Genomic DNA, 13,630 nt, shown 5'->3' with positions numbered 1-13,630 from the left:
CCATAGGTTGCCTTTTCATTTTGTTGATGGTTGCCTTTGCTGTGCAGAAGCTTTTTAGCTTGAGGTTGTCTTATTTTTTGTCTTCATTGCCTTTGCTTTTGCTGTCAAACATAAAAATCATTGCCAAGACTGAGGTCAAGGACCTTACTCCTCATGTTTTTTGTCTAGGAGCTTACGGTGTCTGATATTACATTCAAGTTTAATCCATTTTGACTTTTTTTTTAAATTTATTTATTTTTGCTGTGTTGGGTCTTCGTTTCTGCGCGAGAGCTTTCTTTAGTTGCGGCGAGCGGGGCCGACTCTTCATCGCGGTGCGCGGGCCTCTCACTGTCACGGCCTCTGTTGTTGCAGAGCACAGGCTCCAGACGCGCAGGCTCAGTAGTTGTGGCTCACGGGCCCAGCTGCTCCGCGGCATGTGGGATCTTCCCAGAGCAGGGCTCGAACCCGTGTCCCCTGCACTGGCAGGCAGATTCTCAACCACTGTGCCACCAGGGAAGCCCTTGACTTGATTTTTGTGTCTGGTGTAAGATAGGGATCCAGCTTTATTCTTTGGCATGTGGCAGCCTAGTTTTCCCAGCACGACTTATTGAAGAGACTGTCCTTCTCCATTGTGTATTCTTGGCTACTTTGTTGTAAATTAACTGACCATATATCTGTGATTTTTTTAATAGGCTCTCTATTTGACTGATTGTTCAAGGTGTGTGTTTTTATGCCAACACCATGCTATTTTATTACTGTATTGTAATATAGTTTGAAATCAGAAAGCATGATGCCTCCACCTTTGTTTTTTCTTTCTTATGATTACTTTGGCTATTCAGTCTTTTGTGGTTCCATGCAAATTTTAGGATTGTTTGTTCATTTTCTGTGAAAAATGCTGTTTGAATTTTGAGAGGGATTGCATGTAATCTGAAGATTGCTTTGGGTTACAGACATTGTAACAGTATTAATTTCTAATCAATGAACACAGAATACCTTTGCATTTATTTGTGCCTTTAATTTCTTTAATTAATATTTGTAGTTTCTGTGTACAGAACTCTTGCCTCCTTGGTTAAATTAATCTTGGGTATTCTTTTTGATGTGATAAAACAGGATTGTTTCTTTAATTTCTCTTTCTGATAGTGTGTTATTTATAGAATTGCAACACTTTTGTATATTGATTTTGTATTATGTAACTTTACTAAATTCAATTATTAGTTCTAACAGTTTTTGGTGGAGTCCTTCGGGTTTTCTGTATATAATATCATGCCATCTGCAAATAGAGAAAGTTATACTTCTTTCTTTCCAATTTGAATGCCTTTTATTTCTTTTTCTTGCTAGTTGCCATGGTTAGGACTTTCAATACCATGTTGAATACAAGTGGTGAGAGTGGGCACCCTTGTCTTGTTCCTGATCTTGGAGGAAAAGCTTTTCACTGTTGAAAATGATGTTTGCTATGGATTTGTCATATATGGTCTTTAGTACATTGAGGTACATTTCTTTTATGCCTAACTTGTTGAGGGATTTTTTTTTATTTAAAATGAATGTTTGATTTTGTCAGATACTTTTTCTGCATCTATTGAAATGATCATATGATTTTTATCCTCCATTTTGTTAACATGGTGTATCACATTGATTGATTGGTTGATTTGTGGACATTGAACCATCCTGGTATCTATGGAATAAATCCTGCTTGATCATGATATATTAGGATAGTTCTGGCCTCATAAAAGACTTCAGAAGTGTCCCCTCTCTTCTATTTTCTGAAGAGAAGTATTCCAATTTGTTATAGCAATTATATTTGAATATTTGGTATATTTCCTTTAAAAATATTTGGTAGATTTTAGCAATGAAACCAACTAGACTTAAGTTTTCTTTCACAGAAGAATTTGCACCACAAATTTAAAACTTTGATTGATTGATTGATAGATAAGTAATTATTCAGGGTACCTCTTTCTTCTTGAGCAAGTTTTATAGTTTGTATCTTTTAAAGAATTCTTCATTTAGTCTAATTTGCCAAAGTTATGGGCACAGTTTTTTTGGTACTCATTTTTACTACTATTTAATGTCTGAAAAAGTCAGTCACGATGTTCCATAATTCATTTCTGAGATCATTGAATTGCATCTTCTCATTTTTTCATTTTCATGATCTCTTTGGAGATTTATCAATTTCATTGACATCAAAAAACAGGTTTGCTTTCACTGATTATTCCCTAATGTGCTTGGTTTTCAATTTCATTGATTTCTTCTTTTATCTAAATTATTTCTTTCACTCTGCTTGCTTTGGGTTTTAATTTCTTCCTTCTGTGGTTTCTTAAAATGGAAGCTTAAATTGTTGATTTGAGACTTTTGCTCTCTTTAAATATAAGTGTTCAATGCTATACATGTCCCTCCTAACATTGCTTTAGCTGCATTTCCAAAATTTTTATATGTTGCATTTTAACTTTTGTTCAGTTCAAAATATTTTTTAAAAATTTCCTGAGGCTACCACTATGATCTCACACTTTTGCACTGAGCTTCCCTTTCTCTGTAATGTTTGTTATTCCTCCAAATGTCCTTACAGTTTTCTTCTTCAAGTTTTCAAGTCATTCCAACGTTATCTTCCCAGTGATACCATTTTATTTAAATTTTAACCCTCCAGGCACATCATTTTTCTTACCCCGTTAAATTTTTTTCTTCAAATAATCTATCATCTTCCAATATACTGTATATTGTTCATTATCTGTACCAACTCACCAGAATGTAAGTTTCATGATATCAGAATATTTTTTCCACTGAATCCTCAGTACGTAGTATACTCAGTCATATGCTCAATACCCAATATTTACTGAATAATTTTGTCTCCTTGGAGTTATTAATAAATTATTATTCTGATAATATTTCCTAGCCCTTCACTCTGAATTAATTTCCTATGGAGATATATTCAGTAGTACTTTAAAACTCAAATTTCATCCTTATAACCGTTGTTTTAAATATGCAGAAGAGTACTTTTAATCCTAATTAATTCTACTTTACACATAAGAAAAAGGTATCTCCAAGAATAAAGATTGACACATGCAAAAAGCTAGGAATAGGACAGGAAGTAGAACTTTAAAAGTTCTTCTGTTGATAAGCCTAGCACCGTTACAGCACATACATATATCCAGGCAGTAGTACACATGAGAAGTATAAATACAGACTTGAACAAACTAACTTACATTATATACATAGCCAAAAAATATAAATGCATATTACATATGCATGCATATATAATCAGTGTTTATGAAGTGATCTATGAAAATATTTTTAATCATAAATAATATTACCAGTTTCTTACTAATGAATTTAAGTGTCTAAATTTAAATTATTTTATAAACCATTGGCAACTATGGTTAGAGAAATAATCTGATATTTTTTAAAATAAAATTTGAACAGAAATTTAAATATAGTTCACATTCCTCTAAAAAGGAGTATTTTAGAATAAGAGTGTATTATTATTTCAGTAGCCAGGCAACATTATGGCCTTGAGATATTCTAATTCTCAACACATAGCCAAGGGTTTCTTAATTCCCCAGAGACATTATTATTTCTAATAACCAGATTTCCAGAGTTACATTCCCATTACAGAGCTTCATTAATATGTGGAATGTATGTAGATCTCAGATAGCAAGATTTTACGAAGGTTTGTCACATGTTCCCCTGTGAGTTGGGAAGGATAATGAGCAAATCAGAATATTTTCCCCAAAATTAGCTTCAATCTGTTAAATGAAGCTCCCTCCAAAAAAACGGTCATATATAAAGATGCAAAGTATAGAAATGTTTTCTCCATTTCAAATACAGTGTTTCCAGCTCAATGGAGCTTTGGAAATTTTTAACAGCAACTCAAAATTATGTATAGTTCAATCAACTCTTTCATATGTTTGGTAGTTTGTGGATTTTTATTTTTCTCTTCTAAAAATACCCAGTTAGAACAATTCTCCTTTGTAAATGCAGACTATTATCCATCTTTAATCATTCAAAAACTGTGCAATAGTACCATCTTAAATGTATCCTTCTAAGGAGTTTTCTCTAATTCCACATTTCTGCCACATGCAAAATTAATCCCATTTAACAAAACTGCAATAATCACTTTGAAAGGCCATGCCAAAATGTGGATAAATAATTGCAAAAGGCCTGAGTCTTTGATCTTTATTAACACATGCTAGACAAATGCTAACAGAGAGGTTTTAAATATAAACCATATTAAATGAGACAGTGACTACTAGAATCTCAGAAACTCCTAATAGAGTTCTTTTAAAAATAAATGAGCTAAGAAATAAGAAGGAAAAGGACAGGAATGGAAGGAATGATACAAGAAAGAGGAACTACTATTTCAACTTAAGTCAATCTGTGTCAACCAGTTTGCTGTTTCCTCCTTCTTTCCTAATCTCTGAAATATGAAATCTCCCAGGCTATATTCTCGAAATCTCTCTCTTTACTCTCCACATGACCTCGACCAGTCTCATGGATATAAAAACCACTACATGCTATTTAATTTCAAATTATAACTACAGTGTACACCTATTTCCTTAACAGCCTACTGGACAATTGTACGTAGATGTCCTAAACCAAACTCCTCATTCCCAAACCACACACCTTCTCTTCTTTGTTAATTCCATCTCAGTATAGAGTGATTCCATTTTACCTTCTTAACAGGAAAACCATACTCACCTACACAGAGGGGTCTCCTGGATGATTTTCTTTCTCTTCTGCCTCACCTGCAATTCAGCACCAAATGATACTGATTCTACCTTCAAAGTACAGGAAGAAACCAACATTTTCTCCTACCTCTTCCACTGTCAGGCTGGTCCAAACGATCAACTTTTGTATGAATTCTTTCGATAACCTTTAAATTGATCTTCCTGATGCTGCTGCGTCCCATTAGAGTCAATTCTCAATGAAGCAACCACAATACCACATCTAAAATGTCTTTCCGATAAAATTCCCCTTATGCTCCAACTCCTGCAGTGGTTTCCCACTCACTCCAAGTAAACATTAAGGACCTTTAGTAGTTCATAGGTCCTCCACATCCTAGCTCCTAACTTCTTCCCACTCTATCTCCTACCACAAACCTGACACCCACCGTATCCTGTTCAAGTATCACTTAAACACTTTTCCCTGAATACTGTATGTAAAATAACACTCCAGCACCACATTAACACTCCATATCTCTCATCTTGCTGCATTTTTGTCCAGAGCACTATCCCTCTATAATTATTTATATTCTGCTACTGTCCATTAGACTGTCAGCTCGATCAGAGCAAGGGCTACTCTGTTTTGTTTGCTATATGTTGATAATTGCCCATTGAAGTTACTCCATAAATATTCATTGAATTAATAAATACTAATACTGCTCACCTATTTTTCTCAATTCCACCAGGACTCTAGGTTTCTGATGTTATGCATAATTTCCTTATCTCTTATTATAAATGTTTATCATCTTCCTACCACCCTCCCCTTGCTTCCAAAGTTATTTCACTATGCCCCGGGGAATTTTTGGATTTGACCAAATCACTCTACTATATCTTTATCCTCTTCAAGACTATTTCAGTATTTCCACTACCTTAATTGAAAAGAGGATAATCTTCTCTTAAGTAGAACCTGTACGTCAGAATCATGAGGTGCGCTTAGGGGATTATTCTCATCATCCAGTGCTATCTCCAAACCACCTGTCTTTCCACTTATAAAATCTCTTCATTCAGTTAAAATCATGACATTGTGCTTTTCCACCGTCTCTACATTTTTTTCTTGGTGTTTTTTTTTGGGGGGGTTGTCACCCACAGCTATCTGGTCTCTGTATTATCTTGGAAAGATTTAGCACCTGGGTCATAACTAACTCTTCTGTTCTCTTGGTGACTTCAACTTACATGTGATTAAACCATCCAGCTTACTAGCCTCTAAGACCCTTGACCTGTAGATCTCTAGTGACCTTTTGCTTCATTCTATCCAACTACCTTAGTCCCATGTTATACCATGGATCTTATCTGCAGAAATCACATTACCTTCAAAACTAATTTTAACCTGCAAAGCCTTCCAATATAACCTATATTGTATGTATATAAGCATTAACTTTATTAATGATTTGACATCACTGAGATCCTCAATTTCTTTCAAAAATTCATAAATTGTAACCTCCTTCTTTCACAATCATGTGGAAATTCTCCATTCCTGGAGGGTCTTAACTTACACATGTGCAGAAAATTTTGCTGGAAAAAATCACATACTGGACAAAACCATCTCACTCTATGTTCATGATCACTGATCTCCATGGGTCCTCAACCCTACCTAGTAACTGCACTATCTTTACTCTTGAACATCTGCTCTTACTGTGATGACTATTTCTCATATTCTCACTTATCACCCCTTCTTCACATGCATCACTTTTAGCTTCTGAACTTGTCTTTTATTTTCTAAGCAGTCCAAAATCTTTACATCTTTATTCTTATTTTCCACTACCAAATGTGCAAATCTATCTGTCTTCTTCTTTTCAGTAAATTACAGTGAATCACAATGAGAACTACGATGGGCATGTGATTCTCCCTTATCAAATGTAAGTTTCTCCATTTGTGCTGTAGACTCAAAAACTTTAACACCTTAAATTATACATTTTCATTCCTAAACAGTCAAGATCTCTTATTCTCTAGCGTAGAATATCAGCTTACAAACAAGTTCTCCCTTGACACACATGTTGTTCCAGGTTCCTTTTTTCTATATTTTTACAATACAATTACTTCCAAATAGTTTTCAGTTGACCACATTTTTATTCATAAACCCAGTACCTGCTTTTCTGTCCCACCACATTTCTGGAACTCCTCTTGGAAAGTTGATGGTCTCCAGGGCGCCAATTCTTAGCAGGCACTTGAGGAACATGACCTATGTACTCTGTTCTTTGTTGTTGAAAGTCATACACTCCCTTGTTCTTGAAACACTCCCTCCTCTTAGTCCCTGTGACTCCTTCCTTTCCTACTAATTGGAGAGTTGGAATTACTTTCCTCTTTCTGATCTCTAAATTCTGGGTGCTTAGTCAGGAGGTTCTATGCTCCTTTCTCTGTAACCTGTCCTGGATACCCTCAACTGATTCTGTTATTTAAAATACAATCAGATGACTCTACTTATTTCCCAAGGAAAGGGCATGAATTTAGATTATAATTAATAACCTAAAAGCTATGTTTATATATCACATATGGAAAATTTATCATATTCAAAAAGTATTCACTATTTCCTACCTCAAATGTGTTTTCTTACCCTAGTTTTCTTCCGCTTAGTAAATAGCACCACCATCCACCTGGTTGGCCAAGTCAGAAACTATTAGTATAATCTTTGATTCTTCTCTCTTTTATTTCCCACATCCAATCCATCATGCACTCCTGGATATGCTACCTCAAAATTATATCTCAAGACAAATATCATATGATATCACTTATATGTGGAATCTAAAATGATACAAATGAACTTATTCACAGAACAGTAATACACTCACAGACATAGAAAACAAACTTATGATTACCAAAGGGGAAAGAGGGGGAGAGACAAATTAGGATTTGGGGATTAGCTGATAAAAGCTACTATATATAAAATAGATAAACAACAAGGACCTACTGTATAGCACAGGGAACTCTACTCAATATCTTGTAATAACCTATAATGGAAAAGAATCTGAAAAAGGAGATATATATATACACAGATATATATATATATATATGTATATATATATATATAAACTGAATCATTTTGCCATACACCTGAAACTAACACATTGTAAATTAACTCTACTTCAATAAAAAAAGAAAATCACTTTGATATTATGCAATAAAAACAATTATATCTCATACTTGCCCATTTTAAACATTGAAAAATAAAACAGCTATAATTTGGACTTACCTAATTAAAAGGCATTTTGGTGGAGAAGGAAGTAGGGGTCTCCTTCATTTAGATGAATATTACTGTTAAAAATAAGGTAGCAGAAAGTTAAAATATCCCAATTAATTTTCCCTATGTACCTGTTTTTATTTCCTTCCAAGTTTTAATATTCTTCAGCACCACCCATTTTTTAAATAAAAAACTCTTGTAAAGTATTCCCTTTTAGAAAAGAAATTAATGTATGTTACTATAATTTTTCTTTTTACCCAATTCCTTCTTTTGAAAATTCATTCTTCCATTCCTTCTGACATCCTAAATAAAATCAGCACCAAACCAAGCCTTTGTTTTTAGAACCTGTCATTACTTTTTCCAGCTGGATATTAGCCACACCTAGGCATATCTATTATAGTTGTTGAAATTTTTTAAAAAAGAAATATTAAAGCAGACAGAGGAAAAAAATACATTACCTTCAAACTATGTCTCAGTAATTATCAAGCCAACCGTAACAAAATGACAAATTTAAAATGCTAAAAGAAAATGTTTCAACCTAGATTTCTACCCAGTGAAGTTATCTTGCAAACATCAACATAAACATGGTTTTCAGAAAGACAGAAAGTGAAAGCATTAATCTCTAAAAATTTTGACACTAAAGGATACATAAAAGGTGGTTTTTCAGGAAGAATAGCAATGATCTCAGAAGACAGTACCAAATTATAAAGAAAAAGAATGAAGTTAAACTGCTAATATATGTATAAACATAAATACATACTAAATACATATTCACTGAGCAAAATAACAGTAATGCCTTAAAGAATTTAAAATATTTCTTGAATAAGTCCATTACAACAGTAATGCAAAGAGCACAAAAAGGTCATCAATTTTAAGAATTCAAAGATGCCTTCATATTTAGATAGACGGTAAAAATAATAATTTCATTGAGATATCTCAAGGAACTGGTCATCTTTATAATGATCAACAAAGATAATCAAAGAATAGATGATTAGCAAGTTAATAGACAGAAAATAATAAGATTATCAGGCTGGACTAAAAAATATAAAGCAACTATATGACGCTTATGTGAGTCACCACTTAAAGATAAGTAAACAGAAAGTTCAACAAAGAATAAGAAAGAAAACATTTAAAACATTAGCCAAAAGAAAGCAGTGTAACTATTTCAATGACAGCCAAAAATGTCCTAAGGAAATATAAATTGAGACAAAGAGAAACATTTCATAGGAATAAAGCATTCAAATTTGCAGAAAGATATCACAATCTGCACTCTGTATACACTTAATACCTTACCTTCCAAAACATGTAAAGAAAAAATAACGGAAGGTGAAGTGGACAAATTTCCAATCACAAAAAAAGCCCTTAACCCATCTCATTTAATAAGTGATAGAATAAGCCAACTAAAAATCAATAAGTCTACTGATTAAATAAGATCTAACCTGAACAATCAACAAACTTGTCCCAGTTGATTATCTACCTGTCATTCATATTATATACATACACACACACACACACATATATACAGATATATGTATATACACATATATACACACACATATATAGGTACGTATGTGTATATATATATACTGCTAAAAGCATACATAGAGTAGATAAGCTTGTTAATTGTGTTGGTTATATCTTACTTAATCCATCTATCTATCTATCCATCCATCCAAGCCGGCTTAAAGTTAAGACTGAGTCCACATAAGGAACATCTTAGCAATTAATATGCATCACTATTGTAGCTGCTGTGCCTGTTAAATTAATGTTAAACTTACAAAAATGATTGTGTTGTGATTTTTTTTCACAGCCATACACGTGTGTATAGACAACTTTATTCATAAGGTCATTTAAAAAAAAACCTATTTGTATGGTTTCATCAAAAGTAGCACATTTTTCTTATTTCAATTTTTACCTGTTGCACTAAAACAATCCCAAAATTGTATGGGATAAAATAATTTCTGTGATGTATTCATTTCCTAGGGCTATCATAACAAATGACCACAAACTGAGTGGCTTACAACAACAGAAATCTATTCTCCCACAGTTCTGGAGGCCAGAAGTCTGAACTCAAGCTATCAGCAGGGCCATGCTCCCTCTGAAGGCTCCAGGAGAGAATCTCCTGGCATATTTTAATTTATGGCAGCATAACTGCAATCTCTCTGTGGCCTCTCCCCTGGGTCTCTGTGTACAAATCCTCCTCTCCTTTCCCTCCTAAAGACATCACCAGTCATTGGATCTGGGGCCTGCTATGATTTCTTCTTGAGACTCTCAAGTAGTTACATCTGCAAAGGCCATGTTTCCAAATAAGGTCACATTCTGAGGTTCTAGGTAGAGAGAAACGTTGGGGGAGGGACACAATTCAACCCAATACATATATTTTCCTTTTTCTTTCTTTTCTTCTTTTGATATAACTATTATCTATCTCACTACCATTTCACTGACTTCCATGTAATTTCTCAAGATTATGGTAAGAGGTGGTTTCTAAATAGCCTAAGAAATTGTCTTTCCCAAACCACACAAAAACGAAATGGTGGCTCTACTTACAGTATTCCAGCTTCTTGCCCACCTAGGAATATGTTTTCCTTGAAAAAAGAATCACAATCAATGAATGGATATTAGATATTTGAATCAAGTAGTCCAGTGTTCAAATCCAAGGCCTCTTAACTGCATGAGGCTATAAGTATCCATAAGTATAAGCTAATGAAGTATAGGCTTAAAGTAGATGATTATCTATGGAAATCTGTGATAATTAAATAAGATGATGCAAATAAACCTGTTAACACAACCAAAGGGACACAGTAGGCAGTCCACACGATGTAATCTATTGCCACCTGACTCACCCAATGAATGTCATAGTGACACTTCACATAATGTCAATAGTATGGGTTGCTTTAGGTTTGCCTGCTTGAGCTCACAAAGATGCAGCAATGTTTGAGTTCCACAATCAGAGATGGATAGTAAGCCTCGATGACTCCTTTTGACTACGTAGAATAGCCTGGATAAGCTGTTGATAATCCACAACAGAATATAGTGGCTATATCATAGACTCCCCATTTCTTTGCTCTGTTTCATTTATTGTTGTAGTTATTTATCATAACAATAATATTGCAGTCTTATAGAATATTGTCTTTCTGAGCAAAAACTGGAGGTTTCAAAGTATACTATGAGGAGGGGACCATCAAGATGGCAGAGGAGTAAGACATAGAGATCACCTTCCTCCCCACAAATACATCAAAAATACATCTACACGTGGAACAACTCCTACAGACCACCTACTGAACGCTGGCAGAAGACCTCAGACATCCCAAAAGGCAAGAAACTCCCCACATACCTGGGTAGGGCAAAAGAAAAAAGGAAAAACAGAGACAAAAGAATAAGAATGGGACCTGTGCCTCTGGGAGGGAGCTGTGAAGGAGGAAAAGTTTCCACACACTAGGAAGACCCTGCACTGGTGGAGATAGGGAGTGGCAGGGAGGGAGCTACAGAGCTACAGAGAAGAGCACAGCAACAGGGGTGCAGAGGGCAAAGCAGAGAGATTTCCGCACAGAGGATCATTGCCGACCAGTACTCACCAGCTTGAGAGGCTTGTCTGCTCAACTGCCAGGGAGGTTGGGGGCTGGGAGCTGAGGATTGTGGCTTCAGAGGTCAGACCCCAGGGAGAGGACTGGGGTTGGCTGCGTGAACACAGTCTGAAGGGGGCTAGTGCACCACAGCTAGCTGGGAGGGAGTCTGAGAATAAGTCTGGACCTGGCGGAGAGGCAAGAGACCACTGTTTTGGGGTGCGCAAGGAGAGGGGATTCAGAGCACCGCCTAAACGAGCTCCAGAGATGGGGGCAAGCCATGGCTATCAGCGTGGGCACCAGAGACACGCATGAAATGCCAAGGCTGCTGCTGCAGCCAACAAGAAGCCTGTGTGCAACCACAGGTCAATATCCACACCTCCCCTCCTGGGAGCCTGTGTAGCCTGCCACTGCCAGGCTGCACATCTCAACGCTAAGACCCAGCTCCACTCAACAACAAGCAAGCTACAATGCTGGACACCCTATGCCAAACAACTAGCAAGACAGGAACACAACCCCACGCATTAGCAGAGAGGCTGCCTAAAATTATAATAAGGTCACAGACACCCCAAAACACACCACCGGACGTGGTCCTGCCCACCAGAGAGACAACATCCAGCAGAACACAGGCACCAGTCCCCTCCACCAGGAAACCTACACAACCCACTGAACCAACCTTAGCCACTGGGGGCAGGCAACAAAAACAATGGGAACTACGAACCTGCAGCCTATGAAAAGGAGACTTCAAACACAGTAAGTTAAGAGAATGAGAAGACAGAGAAACACACAGCAGATGAAGGAGCAAGGTAAAAACCAACCAGACCAAACAAATGAAGAGGAAATAGGCAGTCTATCTGAAAAAGAATTCAGAATAATGATAGTAGAGATGATCTAAAATCTTGGAAATAGATTGGAGAAAATACAAGAAACGTTTAACAAAGACCTAGAAGAACTAAAGAGCAAACAAACAGTGATGAACAACACAATAAATGGAATTTAAAATTTCTGTAGAAGGAATCAATAGCAGAATAACTGAGGCAGAAGAACACATAAGTGACCTGGAAGATAAAAGAGTGGAAATAACTATCACAGAGCAGAATAAAGAAAAAAGAATGAAAAGAATTGAGGACAGTGTCAGAGACCTCTGGGACAATATTAAACGCACCAACATTCGAATTAGAGGGGTCCCAGAAGAAGAAGAGAAAAAGAAAGGGACTAAGAAAATATTTGAAGAGATTACACAGTTGAAAACTTCCCTAATATGGGAAAGGAAATAGTTAATCAAGTCCTGGAAGCACAGAGAGTCCCATACAGGATAAATTCAAGGAGAAACACGCCAAGACACATATTAATCAAACTATCAAAAATTAAATACAAGGAAAAAATATTAAAAGCAGCAAGGGAAAAACAACAAATAACATACAAGGGAATCCCCATAAGGTTAACAGCTGATCTTTCAGCAGAAACTCTGCAAGCCAGAAGGGAGTGGCAGGACATATTTAAAGTGATGAAAGGGAAAAATCTACAACCAAGATTACTCTATCCAGCAAGGATCTCATTCAGATTTGATGGAGAAATTAAAACCTTTACAGACAAGCAGAAGCTAAGAGAATTCAGCACAACCAAACCAGCTCTACAACAAATGCTAAAGGAACTTCTCTAGGCAGGAAACACAAGAGAAGGAAAAGACCTACAATACAAACCTAAAACAATTAAGAAAATGGTAATAGGAACATATTGATAATTACCTTAAGTGTAAATGGATTAAATGCTCCCACCAAAAGACATAGACTTGATAAATGGATACAAAAACAAGACCTGTATATATGCTGTCTACAAGAGACCCACTTCAGACCTAGGGACACATACAGACTGAAAGTGAGGGGATGGAAAAAGATATTCCATGCAAATGGAAATCAAAAGAAACCTGGAGGAGCAATTCTCATATCAGAGAAAATAGACTTTAAAACAAAGACTATTTCAAGAGACAAAGAAGGACACTACATAATGATCAAGGGATCAATCCAAGAAGAAGATATAACAATTGTAAATATTTATGCACCCAACATGGGAGCACCTCAATACATAAGGCAAATGCTAAAAGCCATAAAAGGGGAAATCGACAGTAACACAATCATAGTAGGGGACTTTAACACCCCACTTTCACCAAAGGACAGATCATCCAAAATGAAAATAAATAAGGA

At 35.8% G+C, this 13,630-nt stretch overlaps 1 long non-coding RNA gene across 1 annotated transcript in view; it reads right to left on the bottom strand.

Moving 5' to 3' along the window:
• Window positions 1-5,714: 5,714 nt before the first annotated feature.
• LOC309633386 overlaps window positions 5,715-13,630 on the bottom strand; it is a 70,076-nt gene continuing 62,160 nt past the window's right edge. Inside the window, exon 2 of the long non-coding RNA XR_014247487.1 lies at window positions 5,715-7,937. This is a non-coding gene — a long non-coding RNA (uncharacterized lncRNA). The remainder of the gene's footprint in view (window positions 7,938-13,630) is intronic.

Source organism: Balaenoptera borealis, assembly GCF_965194805.1.
Source record: "Balaenoptera borealis genome assembly, chromosome: 8".
NCBI classification, from domain to species: domain Eukaryota; kingdom Metazoa; phylum Chordata; class Mammalia; order Artiodactyla; family Balaenopteridae; genus Balaenoptera; species Balaenoptera borealis.
Note: the sequence above shows the minus strand (reverse complement) of the source record. Positions and strands in the feature narration are given on the sequence as shown.